This window comes from Triticum urartu, chromosome 5A (genome assembly GCF_056163025.1).
Source record: "Triticum urartu cultivar PI428250 chromosome 5A, HENAU_Tu73, whole genome shotgun sequence".
NCBI classification, from domain to species: Eukaryota; Viridiplantae; Streptophyta; class Magnoliopsida; order Poales; family Poaceae; genus Triticum; species Triticum urartu.
This window is the reverse complement of record NC_141877.1, coordinates 630738094-630755473: the sequence shown is the minus strand read 5'-3', so window position 1 is coordinate 630755473 and position 17380 is coordinate 630738094. Positions and strand designations below refer to the sequence as shown.

Genomic DNA, 17380 nt, shown 5'->3' with positions numbered 1-17380 from the left:
TGAGACTCCGTGATAGCATCCACGGGATAGCTGGCAGGAGCCATCAAGGCATGCTCTGGCTGAAGCAGCTCGGTGGAAGCCACGCTGCTTCTGCGCTGAGATGGCGGGGTAGCTTCGGGGGAGGCTTCGGCAGTACGTTTGCTGCGATTTGCTTCTCGTTCCTCTATCGCGTCTACCCTTGCTTGCAGCGCCTGCATTTGGGTCTGCTGCACTTTTTTCCTCCTCTCATGGGATTTGTAACCGCCTGCGTCCAGAAACCCAACCTTCCACGGAATGGAGCCTGGCGTGCCTCGTGTCCGTCCAGGGTGCTCAGGATTCCCGAGGGCCATTGTGAGCTCGTTGTTCTCTCTGTCTGGAAAGAACTTCCCTTGCTGCACTGCTTTGATATACTGCTTAAGCTTCCTGACTGGTATGTCTATTTGATCGTTCATCCAAATGCACTTCCCTGTTACAGGGTCCAAGGTTCCGCCAGCCCCGAAGAACAAAGTCCGGCAACGGTCTGGCCATCTAATTGTCTCTGGTTCGATCCCTTTATCAACCAGATCATTCAAAGTCTTGGCCCACTTAGGCCGGGCTACGAGGTAGCCACCTGACCCCGTGCGATGGTGAAGCATCTTCTTCGCAGCATTTTGCTTGTTTGTCGTCGACATCTTCTTACTCTTTTCCGATGTCTTGTGGGCCACAAATGCGGGCCAGTGATCTCTGATCTTCTCATATCTGCCCTTGAATTCTGGTGTCTCATTATTTTCGACAAACTTATTCAGCTCTTTCTTCCACCTCCTGAATAGTTCTGCCATCCTCTTAAGAGCAAAAGACTTGATTAATTTCTCTTTAACTGGGTTCTCTGGATTATCCTCTGGCGGTAGGGTGAAATTTGACTTCAGCTCAGTCCAAAGATCATTTTTTTGCATATCATTGACATAAGACACCTCAGGGTCTTCTGTAGCCGGCTTAAACCATTGCTGGATGCTTATCGGGATCTTGTCCCTAACCAGAACCCCGCACTGAGCAACAAATGCACTCTTTGTCCGGAGGAGTTCAATCGGTTGGCCATTGGGCGCGATTGCTATGATCTCAAACTTTTCATCCGAGCTCAACTTTTTCTTCGGGCCTCGTCTCTTTACCGAAGTTGTGCTCGATCCGGAGGGCTAGAAAAAAGAACAAAGACTTAATTAATATGTGTACATACCAAAACAATGAATGCATCAATCAGCTAGTCAGCACAGGCTTAACTAATATATATACCTGGCCGGACTCGGTTCGGTCACCGGAGCCGTCATCACGGTCTCCTTCTTGCACCGGCATTGGGTCACCGGAGCCGTCCTCATATTCTTCTTCTTGCACCGGCATTAGGTCACCATAGCCAGCTTGTTCACCCTCTCCTTCCAGACCATCGGTTTCGTTGAGAAACAACGAGACGGCATCACATCCTTCTGCGATTATGTCCCTCAACAACGCTTCTTTTGCTTCGTCTAGGGCGGTGTCCATAGTTTCTACAAATATTTACAACATGGCAATTATTATTCAAACATGACAGATGGATATATTAGTGCCAAACGTAGAACTAGCTACCTAATCATAGTAAGCTATCGGGAGGGGGTATATATCGACAACGACGACACTACATCTATGTCCCTCGACGACCCTCGTTCCCGATAAAAAAAGAAGAAGAAGAAGAAAAAAAAGAGGAGAAGAAAGAATAGAGGAGAAGAACTCCTCTATTCTTTCTTCTCTTTTTTTTCTTCTTCCTCTTCTTTTTTTATCCTCTTCTTCCTCTCATGTTCGAGAGCATCGCCGAGGGGTCGGGAGGTTGCCTAGTGTCAAAGGATTCAACAAAACCATGTCTTCATCATTAGGCGAAAGTAACATGTGCATGATGGTACGAAGCTCTCCAAAGTTATTTTGGAACGGAGTCCTAGATAGGATAATTCGCTTTTTGGTACAAAGTTCAGCAAGAACCTTCCAAATATCGTTATTTGGGAGGCCTTTGCTGAAATTCATACAAGAAGGCAAATTATCCTATCCGGGACACCATTCCAAAATATTTTTGAAGGACTTCGTCATGCCCTGGTTACTTCTGGCTAATGATGAAGCCATGTATTTCTTCAATACTTTGACACTAGGAAACCTCTCTCGACCCCTCGGCGATCCTCGACCCCTCGAACCCTCGACGATCCTGGAACCCTCGACCCCTCGGCGATCCTCTTCTTCCTCTCATGTTTGAGAGGATCGCCGAGGGGTCGGGAGGTTGCGTAGTGTCAAAGGATTCAACAAAACCATGTCTTCATCATTAGGCGAAAGTAACATGTGCATGATGGTACGAAGCTCTCCAAAGTTATTTTGGAACGGAGTCCTAGATAGGATAATTCGCTTTTTGATACAAAGTTCAGCAAGAACCTTCCAAATATCGTTATTTGGAAGGCCTTTGCTGAAATTCATACAAAAAGGCAAATTATCCTATCCGGGACACCATTCCAAAATAATTTTGGCGGACTTCGTCATGCCCTGGTTACTTCCGGCTAATGATGAAGCCATGGATTTCTTCAATACTTTGACACTAGGAAACCTCTCTCGACCCCTCGGCGATCCTCGACCCCTCGAACCCTCGACGACCCTGGAACCCTCGACCCCTAGACAACCCTGGAACCCTCGACCCTCGACCCTATAGAACCCTCGAACCCTCGACCCTGAAACCCTCGACCCTTGACCCCTTAACGACCCTCGACCCTAGTTCCCGACCCTCGACCCCTCGGCGATCCTCGGCACCCTCGTTCCCGATAAAAATTAAGAAGAAGAAGAAAAAAAAGAGGAGAAAAAAAGGAGAAGAAGCTCCTCTATTCCTTCTTCTTCTCCTCTTTTTTTCTTCTTCTTCCTCTTCTTCCTCTCCTCGTCTTCTCCTTCTTCTTCTCCTTCTTTCTCTACTTATTTTTCTTTTCCTTATTTTACTTTTTCCTCTCCACTAACATAAAATGCACTAACCTAAAATGCAACAAACATAAAATGCACTAAATCGATCAACTAACCTAAAATCAGTGATAAAAGGCACTAACCTAAAATTGATATCTACTAACAACTTAAAAAAATTAATGCATATATGAAAAAAAATGCATATATGAAAAAAAAACATCATCATATCATCAACAGAAAAAATAGTATTTTTTCTAAAAATCTATCTTTTGCATATATACATCAACATATATATACACTAACCTAAAATGCACAAAAATGCTATCGGAGAGGGGGTATATCGACCCCCCCTCATGTATCCACATACATACATCTATACATACATACATTTCTCATATATACATACATACATTTCTCATATATAAGTTTTTCTTCTTCTTCCTTTCTTCCTTCTTCCTAGCTAGATATATAAATTTTTGCATATATAAAATACATATATACTTGCATATATGTATAAATTTTTGCATATATAAACTTTTGCATATATAAAGTTTTTCTAAAATCTAACTTTTGCATATATGAACATATATACACAGAGAACATATACATATATGCACATTTTTATAATAATGAAAAAAATAAGAGGAAAGGGCGCCGGCGGCCGGACCGAAGGTGGCGGCGTGTGGTCGGGGCGACGGCGACGGGGTTGGGGAAGGGGCGGCGCACGCGGCGACGGTGACGGGGTCGGGGAAGGGGCGGCGCGCGCGGCGACGACTACGGGGTCGGGGAACGGGTGGCGCACGCGGCGACGACGGGGTCGGGGCAGGGGCGGCGCGCGCGGCGACGGCGATGGTGTCGGGGCCGGCAGGGGCGGCGGGCGCGGCGACGGTGTCGGGGCAGTGGCTCAGCGGCGGCGACGGCAAGGTGGACCAGCCTGACGGCGTCGGGGCAGGGCTCGGCGGTGACGGCGACGAGGAGCAGAAGGCGTCGAGGCGAGAAGAAACAGATGAATTTTGGCGAAAACTGCAAAGTGCTGTATATATAGCAAGAGCATTGGTCCCTGTTGGTGCTACGACCCGGGACTAATGCCCCCCTTTAGTCCCGGTTGGTGCCACCAACCGGGACCAACCGCCGCCTAACAGATTGACCCATTTGCACTTAAACAAAGGGGCCTTAAAATCAGGTCCGTAGTCAAGTTCCCATATGTCCACTATGTAACCATAGTATGTATCCTTTCCGCTCTCGCTTGCTGCATCAAAGCGGACACCACTGTTTTGGTTGGTGCTCTTTTGATCTTGGGCGATCGTGTAAAATGTATTCCCATTTATCTCGTATCCTTTGTAAGTCAATACAGTCAAAGGTGGTCCCCTGGACAACAAGTACAACTCATCACAAACAGTGTTGTCACCTCTGAGACGTGTTTCCAATCAACTGCTGAAAGTCCTGATGTGTTCACATGTAATCCAGTCGTCGCACTGCTCCGGGTGTTTGGAACGCAGACTGTTCTTGTGTTCATCGACATACGGGGTCACCAAGGTAGAGTTCTGTAGAACTGTGTAGTGTGCTTGAGACCAAGAATATCCGTCCCTGCATATTATTGAGTCTCTTCCAAGAGTGCCTTTTCCAGTCAGTCTCCCCTCATACCGTGATTTAGGGAGACCTATCTTATTAAGGCCAGGGGTGAAGTCAACACAAAACCCGATAACATCCTCTGTTTGATGGCCCATGGAGATGCTTCCTTCTGGCCTAGCGCGATTACGGACATATTTCTTTAGGACTCCCATGAACCTCTCAAAGGGGAACATATTGTGTAGAAATACGGGCCCCAGGATGACAATCTCGTCGACTAGATGAACTAGGACGTGCGTCATGATATTGAAGAAAGATGGTGGGAACACCAGCGAGAAACTGACAAGACATTGCGCCACATCACTCCTTAGCCTTGGTACGATTTCTGGATCGATCACCTTCTGAGAGATTGCATTGAGGAATGCACATAGCTTCACAATGGCTAATTGGACGTTTTCCGGTAGAAGCCCCCTCAATGCAACCGGAAGCAGTTGCGTCATAATCACGTGGCAGTCATGAGACTTTAGGTTCTGAAACTTTTTCTCTGGCATATTTATTATTCCCTTTATATTCGACGAGAAGCCAGTCGTGACCTTCATACTGAGCAGGCATTCAAAGAAGATTTCTTTCTCTTCTTTCGTAAGAGCGTAGCTGGCAGGACCTTTATACTGCTTCGGAGGCATGCCGTCTTTTTCGTGCAAACGTTGCAGGTCCTCCCTTGCCTCAGGTGTATCTTTTGTCTTCCCATACACGCCCAAGAAGCCTAGCAGGTTCACGCAAAGGTTCTTCATCACGTGCATCACGTCGATTGAGGAGCGGACCTCTAGGTCTTTCCAGTAGGGTAGGTCCTAAAATATAGATTTCTTCTTCCACATGGGTGCGTGTCCCTCAGTGTCATTCGGAACAGCTAGTCCACCGGAACCATTTGCAAAGATTACGTAGTGTAAATCATTGACCATAGCAAGCACGTGATCACCGGTGCGCATGGCATGCTTCTTCCGGTGATCTGCCTCGCCTTTGAAATGCTTGCCTTTCTTTCGACATTGATGGTTGGTCGGAAGAAATCGACGATGGCCCAGGTACACATTCTTCCTGCATTTGTCCAGGTATATACTTTCAGTGTCATCTAAACAGTGCGTGCATGCGTGGTATCCTTTGTCTGTCTGTCCTGAAAGGTTACTGAGAGCGGGCCAATCGTTGATGGTCACGAACAACAACGCCTTAAGGTTAAATTCCTCCTGTCTATGCTCATCCCACGTATGTACACCATTTTCATTTCACAGCTGTAAAAGTTCTTCAACTAATGGCCTTAGGTACACATCAATTTCGTTGCCGGGTTGCTTAGGGCCTTGGATGAGAACTGACATCATAATGAACTTCCGCTTCATGCACATCCAAGGAGGAAGGTTATACATACATAGAGTCACGGGCCAGGTGTTGTGATTGCTGCTCTGCTCCCCGAAAGGATTAATGCCATCCGCGCTTAAAGCAAACCATACATTTCTTGGCTCCTTTGCAAACTCATCCCAGTACTTTCTCTCGATTTTTCTCCACTGCGACCCGTCAGCGGGTGCTCTCAACTTCCCATCTTTCTTTCGGTTCTCACTGTGCCATCGCATCAACTTGGCATGCTTTTCGTTTTTGAACAGACGTTTCAACCGTGGTATTATAGGAGCATACCACATCACCTTCGCAGGAACCCTCTTCCTGGGGGGCTCGCCGTCAACATCACCAGGGTCATCTCGTCTGATCTTATACCGCAATGCACCGCATACCGGGCATGCGTTCAGATCCTTGTATGCACCGCGGTAGAGGATGCAGTCATTAGGACATGCATGTATCTTCTCCACCTCCAATCCTAGAGGGCATACGACCTTCTTTGCTGCGTATGTACTGTCGGGCAATTCGTTATCCTTTGGAAGCTTCTTCTTCAATATTTTTAGTAGCTTCTCAAATCCTTTGTCTGCCACAGCATTCTCTGCCTTCCACTGCAGCAATTCCAGTACGGTACCGAGCTTTGTGTTGCCATCTTCGCAATTGGGGTATAACCCTTTTTGTGATCCTCTAACATGCGATCGAACTTCAGCTTCTCCTTTTGACTAATGCATTGCGTCCTTGTATCGACAATGACCCGGCGGAGATCATCATCATCGGGCACATCGTCTGGTTCCTCTTGATCTTCAGCAGCTTCACCCGTTGCAGTATCATTGGGCACATCGTCTGGTTCCTCTTGATCTTCACCAGCTCCCCCGGTTGCAGCATCACCGTATTCAGGGGGCACATAGTTGTCATCGTAGTCTTCTTCTTTGCCGTCTTCCATCATAACCCTTATTTCTCCGTGCCTCATCCAAACATTATAGTGTGGCATGAAACCATTGTAAAGCAGGTGGGAGTGAAGGATTTTCCGGTTAGAGTAAGACCTCGTATTCCCACATTCAGTGCATGGACAACATATAAAACCATTCTGCTTGTTTGCCTCATCCGCATCGAGAAACTCATGCACGCCCTTAATGTACTCGCGGGTGTGTCTGTCACCGTACATCCATTGCCGGTTCATCTGCGTGCATTATATATAATTAAGTGTCCAAATTAATAGAAGTTCATCATCACATTAAAACCAAAGTGCATACATAGTTCTCATCTAACAACATATAGCTCTCCAGAGCATCCAATTAATTAAACCATACATTGAAACTATGTAAAACATTTCAATGCGAAAACAAATGTGATCATAATCGCAACCAAGGTAACAATTGATCCAACGGCATAATGATACCAAGCCTCGGTATGAATGGCATATTTTCTAATATTTCTAATCTTCAAGCGCATTGCATCCATCTTGATCTTGTGATCATCAACGACATCCGCAACATGCAACTCCAATATCATCTTCTCCTCCTCAATTTTTTTATTTTTCCTTCAACAAATTGTTTTCTTCTTCAACTAAATTTAACCTCTCGACAATAGGGTCGGTTGGCATTTCCGATTCACATACATCCTAGATAAATAAAATCTATGTCACATTGGTCGGCATAATTTTCATAAACAATAAATGAACCAATAGTTATAAACATAATATACATACCACATCCGAATCATAGACAGGACGAGGGCCGACGGGGGCGGATACCAAAACCATCGCACTATATAAGATGCAATAATAAATGTAAGAAAATGATACAAGTATCTATCTAAACATACAAGTAAGAATATTTTTCCTTTCAGAAAGAAGATAAGAACAAGAGGCTCACCACGGTGGTGTCGGTGATGAGATCGGCGCGGGTGATCGACGGCGGTGAAGACGGGGACGGGGCGTGACGGACCGCTAAATCTAGACAAATCTCGAGGAAAATGGAGTTTGGAGGTCGAGCTTCGAGAGGAGAAAGCTTAAGTAGTGTGGCTCGGGCATTCCATCGAACACCTCATGTGCATAGGAGGTGAGCTAGAGCACCACAAAGCCCTCTCCCCCTCGTATATATAGGCACCTCATTGGTCCCGGTTGGTGACATGAGCCGGGACTAAAGGGGAGCCTTTGGTACCGGTTCAAGCCACCAAGCGGGACCAATGGTGATGGGCCAGGAGCGAGGCCCATTGGTTCCGGTTCATCCCACCAACCGGGACCAAAAGGTCCAGATGAACCGGGACCAATGGCCCACGTGGCCCGGCCGGCCCCCTGGGCTCACGAACCGGGACCAATGCCCACATTGGTCCCGGTTCTAGACTGAACCGGGACTAATGGGCTGACCCGGCCTGGACCAAAGCCCTATTTTCTACTAGTGGGGAACGTCTCCTTCCACTGAAAGCGCATCGCCGGAAATCCTGAAATAAATTCAGGAATAATGCGAGCATCAGGATTTGAACCCTAGTGGTTGGGAATACCACTGTCCACCTAACCAACTCAACCACAGGTTGATTCGCGCGTGATTACTCAGGATTGTTTATTGAGACAAACAGCGACGGAAGGGATGGAGTAGGGAGGGAAATAGGCTTTGCAGGAGTAGGCCTGACAGGAGAGCTATGGTTGCAGAAGTACGCATGCAAGCATATGTGCTGTGTTGATCATCAGCTTCTTATGAAATGACAACTCAGAGGTGCCGTTTTAATGGCCGAGGGGGGCGGTGGTGTCAGGACATGCAGAGAGTGCACGTCTCGCAACAGTTTTTGTTGCTCGTTTTCAGACGATTCCTTCACCAAACTATTTTTACTCTCTCTGACTCATCATATTATACTAATTAACCAGGGTCTTGGTTCAGTTTCCAGATCAGGGACGATTGATCCTAGAATTTCTAGACCATGAACAGCCGCACGTCCCTCTATTACTTCGATCGGAGAGTTATGGCCATGGTTGGAACTTGGAATCAACGCGTCCCAGCCACGATGCCATCTCTGCCGATCTGAGTGGATTCCATTGGCACCGGGCGGTGTGTTTCTATGCGAGGGGTTGAAGACGAACGCAGGTTTGGGGGTGTGGTCTTGTCGTTGGTTTGAAAAACGGGCCGACATGTCTATCATCTCTTTCGATGGTATTGGCCGGTGACAGAGGCTATGGATTCTGCCTATCATAAACAGTAGCGATCTAGGCCCAGATGCGTTTCAAATAATTTCAGTCTACCGCGCTTACTATTCACCTAGTCTGCAAATCCAAACAGTGGTGCAAAGACCCGCACATATCTCAAGGAGCTGGGTACTGCTTGGGTGGTCATGATAACAGGGTGTCTAGCCACCCGGAACCTAAAAATACACTCTCTTTGCCAGAAGCTTCCATAGCTGCAATGGAATCATCAATTTATACATCAAGTCAGCTGTGTATGGGTCTCTTCACCCTTTCTCCTATGTACATATGATAGGCATGCTTGTGCTTCCTTTAGAAAAAAATCTCATCTAAATTTCATTGTATGTCAACCTGGGAATGGGGACAAGCCTGCACTGCACCGAAGCCAAACCACACCCATGTACAAATCATCTCACTCCCATACCATACCAACTCAATCCACTGATAAGCGTCTAGACTCCAATCCGCCCAATCCATTTCACATTTGTGATTTCAACTCAATCTATTCTCCATTTAGAAACCTTGGATGCCCAACAAAGCTGTGCACGACTCCCGCCAAACGGTAGAGCTCAGAGTGACACTGGTCAGCTAACTAACTCGTATGATAATTTCCATAACTGAGTCATGAGTATGGCTGTCCATACAGTGGACATTTCCCTTCCATATAATTCTACATGAACCCTTCACTGAGTGCAGTACGGCACATAAAAGAAGAATCTAAAATAAGGTGCAATATACTAAATTTTCCTCACATGGTATTTCCAGATGCAGCACAATATTTTCACAACAAAAGGAAAAATATAATGAAAGTGTTCTGGAGCATCTCCATGTATTAATAATAAAAAAATATGGCGATAATAAAAATCTGATTTAAGGCACTGCAGTAGAGAGTGACGGCGACGGCGAAAGGTATCTTCAAATTAGCCATGCCCACAATCAATAGTACTACATGATGGTAAGCATAGATCTGTTGACAATCGACAAACCTGCCGAAAATAAATGTTCGGCATAGAAGAACAATTATTTCTTGACATGGAAAACAGAATTATCTTTTATTCCTACACATATCAGCATTCCACATGTGCCAGCAAGGAAGGAAGTCTCTTAAGATGGTTAGAAAAAAAAACATGGTTAGAAACTCATGAAACTAATAGCACATGATGGATCCGGTGCATCAGAATTTAATACTAGCAGAAATTTCATTATCTTCCTAGGTACAATAGAATCACTAGTTACCCATACAAGATAGCAGCACCATACAAAGTGAAAGAATTGCATTTCAGCATGGTAGCAACATCACACTACTTCTCATTTTAGCATAGTATCGGCAGGCTGATGCAAGATGACCTCAAATGGAGCTTTAGTATCTCCAGATGTGCAGTTTGGGATCAGGCCGCAGCACACCAGATAGTTAATCTATGTTGCCTGGATACTTGGATACGTATCGGATATGCGATAAAGGGATACACCTGATACATCAATTTTTCTTTAAAAACTAGGATACAGGGATAAGTTTGTATATAGATCTTAATTATTAAAAATTAAAACAATAAGGGGTTTTGATAGGAAGCGTTACCTTTTTGTTGAATTGATGAAGTCTTCCAGCAAATATTCCAGGTTTCCTTTAGATCATCTGACCTTCCAAATGGAAACATTACATCAAAACGTAGTAAATTAGTACAGCAGTAAATACTAATAACAAATGAAATGGTTAGATACATCATGCTTACAATGTAATCAATGGAGTCTTCAAAAAATATTGTAGTTCTTCATTCAATGATTCATTCATTTTCCTTCGATGGATGATGTATCAATAAAATTGCTTAACAAACAAGGTAATCACATTCATAATTCTCACATCACACTCACACGCATATCAGTATCCAAAATGTATTGCACCAGTATGCCCACAAAAGGATACTTACAGGACACGTATCAGGGCAGTATCCGCATATCGGGGCAGTATCTGGCTGGATACATGTGCTTCCGAAAGTATCTACGCAACATAGTCAGTAATCTACTGAACCCTCTCCAGTCCAGATGACTTTCTAGCTGAACCGTTTGAACCATTGCCGTTTGAGAACCACACAAAAAAACAACCATTTGGACCCACGCGAACCCGCCCCAATCCCAGGTTGAGTCATATGCAAGAGCCGTGGTTACAAAATTTGCTTTAGACTGCAGTGCCAAAATGAATTTTGGCTATCTCTTCGTTGATGTATCGTTGTGTGGATATATTCAAGAGCGTTATGCCTATGCTTTGTTGATGTTATGGGCGTTCCTGAGACTTTATATACACCATGTACCAATTACAATATCTCAGTTGCTAGAAGCCGTTCCAAACACCAACAGATGGTTACAAATACAAAGTCTTCTCTACACCGCGATTACAGGAGGCTCATTTGGACAACCAGCTTGTGCTCTAGTTTGACTGTTTGTGTGGGTGCCTAAATGAGTTGTTTATTTTTTCTTTTCCTTTTTTCGTCAAAGGGTCCGTGAGTTGGTTCTTTTGGTTCAATCCACTTCCATTTATGGTTAACATGAAATAGATGGGTCCATTTATTGAGTAAATAAGACATGTTCGTATTATGTTGTTAGGCAAGTTTGTTTATCGATACACAAATTTGTTAGGCCAATTTATTCACTTTAGTTAGACTCGTTAATTTTTTACCTTTACTACAAACCTAATGACCAACTTGGAAAAATTCATATGTTTTTCACTCCTTTGTTCTCCACCGGATTTCTATTTTATTCCTGTGTTTTCCTATTCCTGCATTTTTTCTATCCTATGAACCAAAGGGAGCCTAATATATGTCGATGTGATTTGTGACCTCAGTTCTATACTTATATAGTTATATTGCATTATTTATCAATCGGTTTCCCTGATGAAAATGCCCAACAATAATAGACCATAAAATTACAGAATCGGATCATCTGATGGAGAAACTGAGTCCCACTGGACATATTCCTCAACCTTCACGATCACTGGATGACCTTCCTATGAAAGTAGCTTGCACGCTATCACAGGGATCTAATGTAACTAGCATGGACTTTCATCCTTCTCGTCATACGCTACTACTAGGTATGGTCAAGGTTGCTAATTTACTATATCAGAAAAAACAAATGCAGTTGCAACTTTGCAAGTATAAAAGGTATTTCATGTGATTTGGGCGTGAATGTTCGGATTTCAACAGCTAATTGATTTTCTTGTCATGTTTACTGCTCAAATAGTTGGATCTGCTAATGGTGAATTTACACTCTGGGAGATCAGTATGCGTGAGAGGCTGCTCACAAAGCCCTTCGAAATTTGGGACATGCAAGCATGTTCAACACAATTTCAGGTAACTGAGCACAAGTTAAACTTCTGTATGTAATCTGCTCCTCTTTTCTTTTACTTGTAGTCATGTACTTTGTTTGCAAACCTACATGTTCTGATATTATATATGTGCCTCTTGTTTTATCTTGTATGAGAGAAGGGTGTCATGGCTAAAGACTCTTCCATGGCCGTTAATCGAGTTACATGGAGCCCTGATGGAGACTTGATTGGTTAGTGTTAATATTTCAGTCTTCACCCAGTAACTCTATATTGCATTCATATGTTGTTCGTATGGTGCTCCATTGTTGTTTAAGCATACTTTTTCTTTTCTTTTAGGTGTTGCATTTACAAAGCATTTGATCCATCTGCATGCATACCGGCATCCAAATGAAACATATCAATTTGTAGAGGTTTGTTCTTCTAATTGCCTTTGAACTTCAATTATATAGATGTTACATGTCATTATATTAAATGACTGTTGTTACTAACCCATTCATTCTTCATGTCAGATTGAGGCTCATTCTGGAAGAGTTAATGACATAGTTTTCTATGTCACGTAAGCAACTTTATGTTGTCACTTGCGGAGATGACAAGCTGATAAAGGTATCTGACATGACTTAAATGGTTATCATCTATTTCCTTTTCGCCCAGCCTGGTCTGCCGTAACTTCCTTCCCATTTTGTAGGTCTGGGACATGCATGGGCAGAAAATATATTCGTTTGAAGGGCATGAGGCACCTGTGTATTCTATTTGGCCTCATCACATAGACAAGGTTAATGTGTGTGCCGTCTGAACACAATATTTACGCATTAACATCTCAGAATGCAACGGATATAGATGGTTGCTCGTTAGTCCATGCTTCAAAAGTTTACTCAAGTATAATCGAAGTGAGGCAGTACGAGCCATCATGAGGACGATGCTTGTATTTTGTACTCTGAGAGAGATTTATGAATGCATAGTTTTTTCAAGCACATCAGCCTTTATCTGGTGTACTGATACATAATTTTATTGTCTACCCTGCAGTTTATTTTCTCAATTTCCCTTGATGGGAAAATGAAGACATGGCTTTATGAGTATCTGGGAACTAAGCTGGACTTTGATGTTCCAGGAAAATGGTGTGGTGCAATTCTCAATAGTGCCGATGGCACTAGGTAAACATAGATGTGTTATTTTGCTCGCTAGAAGTGTTTCGAGTTATCATTGATGTAATATTTACTTGTTGTCGATTTGAAGGTTGTTCTCTTGCGGAACAAGCAAAGAGGGGGACACACATTTAGTTGAGTGGAACCAAATTGAAGTATCTGTCGAGAGGTCATATTCTGGATTCCGTAAAAAACCATCTGGTGTAGCGCAGGGTGTCGTGCAGTTTGATACAGCTCGGAATCACATTTTAGCTGCTGGCGAAGATAACCAAATTATGTTTTGGGATGTCGATAACACCAACATGCTTACCTGCATTGAAGCTGGTGGAGGCTTGCCAGTGAGTTTTTGTTCCCTATTTTATTTTTCAACCTTTTTTCTCCGTTTGGTAATCTAACCTCCTGTAAATTTTAACAGAGCTTTCCACGATTAAGGTTCAATAAAGAAGGCAATCTGCTTGCTGTTAATACAGTAGATAGTGGTTTTAAGATACTTGCAAATACTGATGGGCTCAGATCTTTACCGGCTTTTGGTAATGTGCCTTCCGAAGTATTCAGATCGCCATATGAAGCTTCTGAGATGAAGGTAAGCACATATTTTTCGGCCTTCTATTGTCAGGACAGGTTGCGGGTATAGTTTTGAGAAAGTTTCTAACACTGAATAATTTAAATTAATAGGTCTCAGATCCTGCTATTGTCGCGAGCATCTCTCCTAACATTGGCCAAACTGATGACTTAGACACAAAATATCCTGCAAAGCCATCTCAAGTGGTATGCTGATCCAGAAGAAAAAAAATACTTTGACAAGTTTCATATGTTTTAATGCCTCCATGCTTACCTTATCAACAACAATCTAAGCATCATCTAACTTAATCATGATAATGATAGAATTGCAGTGATCGAGCATTTGGAAGCGTAGATAAAAAGCGAAGAATTTCAGAAGAAAAGTCTGATAAAGCGAAACCTTGGGAGCTGAAGGAGGTTCAGCAATTTTGTGTTGATACAATGCTAGAAACTGACCACGCCAGCAAGGTTCGTGCCATCTTATTCTTGATTGTTTGTTAGTACTTCTCATCATGGGCGTTTGGAGAAGGTTATCAACATTTGTTGGTCTCCAAGAATGATTCTTATGTGATGTCTGCATGTGCTGAAAAGGTATCCAAGGTGCTCGACGACGACAACCTCCTCAGGGAGATCATCATCCGCGTCGGCTTCCCAACCACCCTCGTCCATGCCGCCCTCGTCTGCAAGCGCTGGTACCAGCATGCCTCCGAACCTGCCTTCCTCCGCCTTTTCCACGAGCGCCACCCACCCCGCCTCCTCAGCTTCTACATCGAGAACAGGAAGGATTATAACATGGCTTCTATTTGCTTCATCCCGATGCTACCTCAGCCCCCAGAGCTTTCGACCGTCATCCGCACTGTGCAGAGCTACAGTTGGGGCTTCTACCACGGCGCCCCGGCCAACTTCCGCTGCTCCCGGAAAGGCAGAGTCCTCATCAGCTTGTACAACCTGGTCAACGACAACAATTTCACAAGTCGGGTGCACAGTCCATTATGTCCTGAGAGAGGCCTGGCTGTCGTCCCACCATTACCACACATCCAAATCCAGGACGATTATTACTATAGTATGCTCTTGGTGGAAGAAGCCGACAGTGTGTCCTAGTTTCATGTGTTGCTTGTGGCTAACATGCAGAGAACAAAATATACGGTGCACGTAAATATGTTGTGACATGGTGATGGTGTGTGGCGCACATGTCTTACCTTCAACAAAGACCAACTTCTTGATCCGGAATGGGAACCAAAAGCTGTGCTCGCCAACAATAAAATCTACATAGCGAGCACACAGACAGCATTGATTTCTTTGATTTGACTACCTCAAGCATCTCCACGGTTCAGCTCCCACATGGGTGGAGTATGGCGATAGAGATACCATGTTGGCACCGGCTCATGATGCTTCTGATGTGTATCTCATCCATGCTAAGAATCTTCAGCTTGACATCTGGCTCCACAAGGGGGACAACTGGTTGCTGGTGGACACCATTTCTTTGCGTGACATGGTTGCTAATTTGAGGATTCCAGGTTGTGAGGTTGAGGATGAGCCCATTGCTCCTCTCTGGATAAACCATGTGGGGTCGTATGCTGAGTTTGTGTTCTTGGAGATGGGCCAATGCGCACTTCACTTAGATGTCAAGTGTAGGCAGTTGCGTAAAGTGTATGATATGACAGAAGAAGAACTGGATTTGGGTGATATCCATCCTCTTACAATGATTTGGCCGCCCATATTCCCTGCTCTCACTGATAACCTTGCAAGGTTTGCCTTTTGGCATTTAGATGATTTGTATATTGCTTTTGTTGAGGTTACATAGTTTCGCTATATGCACGATTCATTGCACTGTTTTGTATAATCGTGGGATTGTGTTAATTAGTATAATAAGATCTAAATGCTCTTATATTTGTTTACGGAGGGAGTACTTGTTAAGTGACTAGATAATACTACTTTCCTTAAGATGTCTTGCAATCACTTGTGTAGCCAATTTAATGGACTAATATTACATGGTGTTTAATACCTACAAAAGTATAAAACGTGTATCAGAGCTGAAAGTGTCTAGCCTTGTTACCATGTTGACCACTTTATTGTCCTGAAATATTATTACAAAACCTGGATTTTTAGCTTACTGTTTCTTAAATTTGGGTAATTTTTCACTGCCTACCTTTGAGCTGTGAACCTCAAGCTTATGAGATTGTTTTTGCTGAAGTTATGTATATGCAATTTTCTTTTCATATACTTTGCACAATATCATTTTTTCTTAAACTTATGCTTGAGTTTGTTAATACTTGTTTTTAAAAGAATGTTACTTAGTGGATCAGATTTTTTCTTGAACACAAGTGGATCATCCATTTTACATGACTGAGCTTGTGCATGAACCATGGAAGTTTTCCTCAGGCACACATTTCTTCTTGTATGATCAGTTTTTTTATAATGGAATGCAACTATGAAATGGAAACATGCTAGTCTCCAATATGAGGACATTTAAGCTGTATTGGCTGGAGCTTTCGATAAAACATGCTAGTCTCCAATATGATCAGTTTTTTAAACTATGTTGATGGATCAAAGTTGATTATTTTGATTTACGCACATAACATTTGAGTGACCAATGATAATAAAATATTCTGATCCTGAATCATTCCTATGTTTCCTTGAAGGAGGGTATGAGGAAGCTTTTGGATGGTCAGCGACAAGGGCGTCATCAAGAAGAACAGGGAGCTGCATGCATTTCTTGAGTAGCAGTTCTAACTGTTTTTGTCATATCTCATTGTGGATTAGTGAGAATGTTATGTAATTAGTGATCTGGAGTCCAGATCGTTTAGCAAGTGAGTTATTTGCTGAGTTGAGGATGTCAGATTGCTCGGTTGCAGACGAGCCAGGTGGGGAACAATGCTGACTTTGTGTTCTTGTGTATGGGTCCAGGCATACTCTATCGATTTTCTATACTGTGCTTTCAGGATGTTGTATAATAGAATTTTCTGGAGCATGCCATCGCTTATACGGGTTTAAGATTATGCATTTTACATGTGACGTTGGCAGGCATATGATTATGCGTGTTTTCGGATCTAGATATATACAATGACACACCCATTCGCCTTTAACAGTAGATTTTAATAGTAGAGATAACTGGATCATCACGTGATCGGGGTGCTACTGCCCTGTATCTGAGAACCATTTATCCTTATATGGTTATGTTTGAAATGATCTTTGTGCTATACTACTACCTCAGTACCAAAATATATGACGTTTTGTTGGCTAAACTATCCTATAAAAGTGTCTTATATTTTGATACGGAAGGAGTAGTTAGCAATTGTACTTTTAAATGGAGGCAGGCGGTACCATTCTTCT

General features: G+C 43.4%; 2 pseudogenes; both read left to right on the top strand.

Annotated features, from left to right (window-relative positions):
* The first annotated feature begins 3756 nt into the window (after window positions 1-3756).
* On the top strand, window positions 3757-14548 carry LOC125507530 (protein TPR1-like; annotated as a pseudogene).
* Window positions 14549-14617: 69 nt separating this feature from the next.
* On the top strand, window positions 14618-15851 carry LOC147973554 (uncharacterized; annotated as a pseudogene).
* Window positions 15852-17380: the final 1529 nt, after the last annotated feature.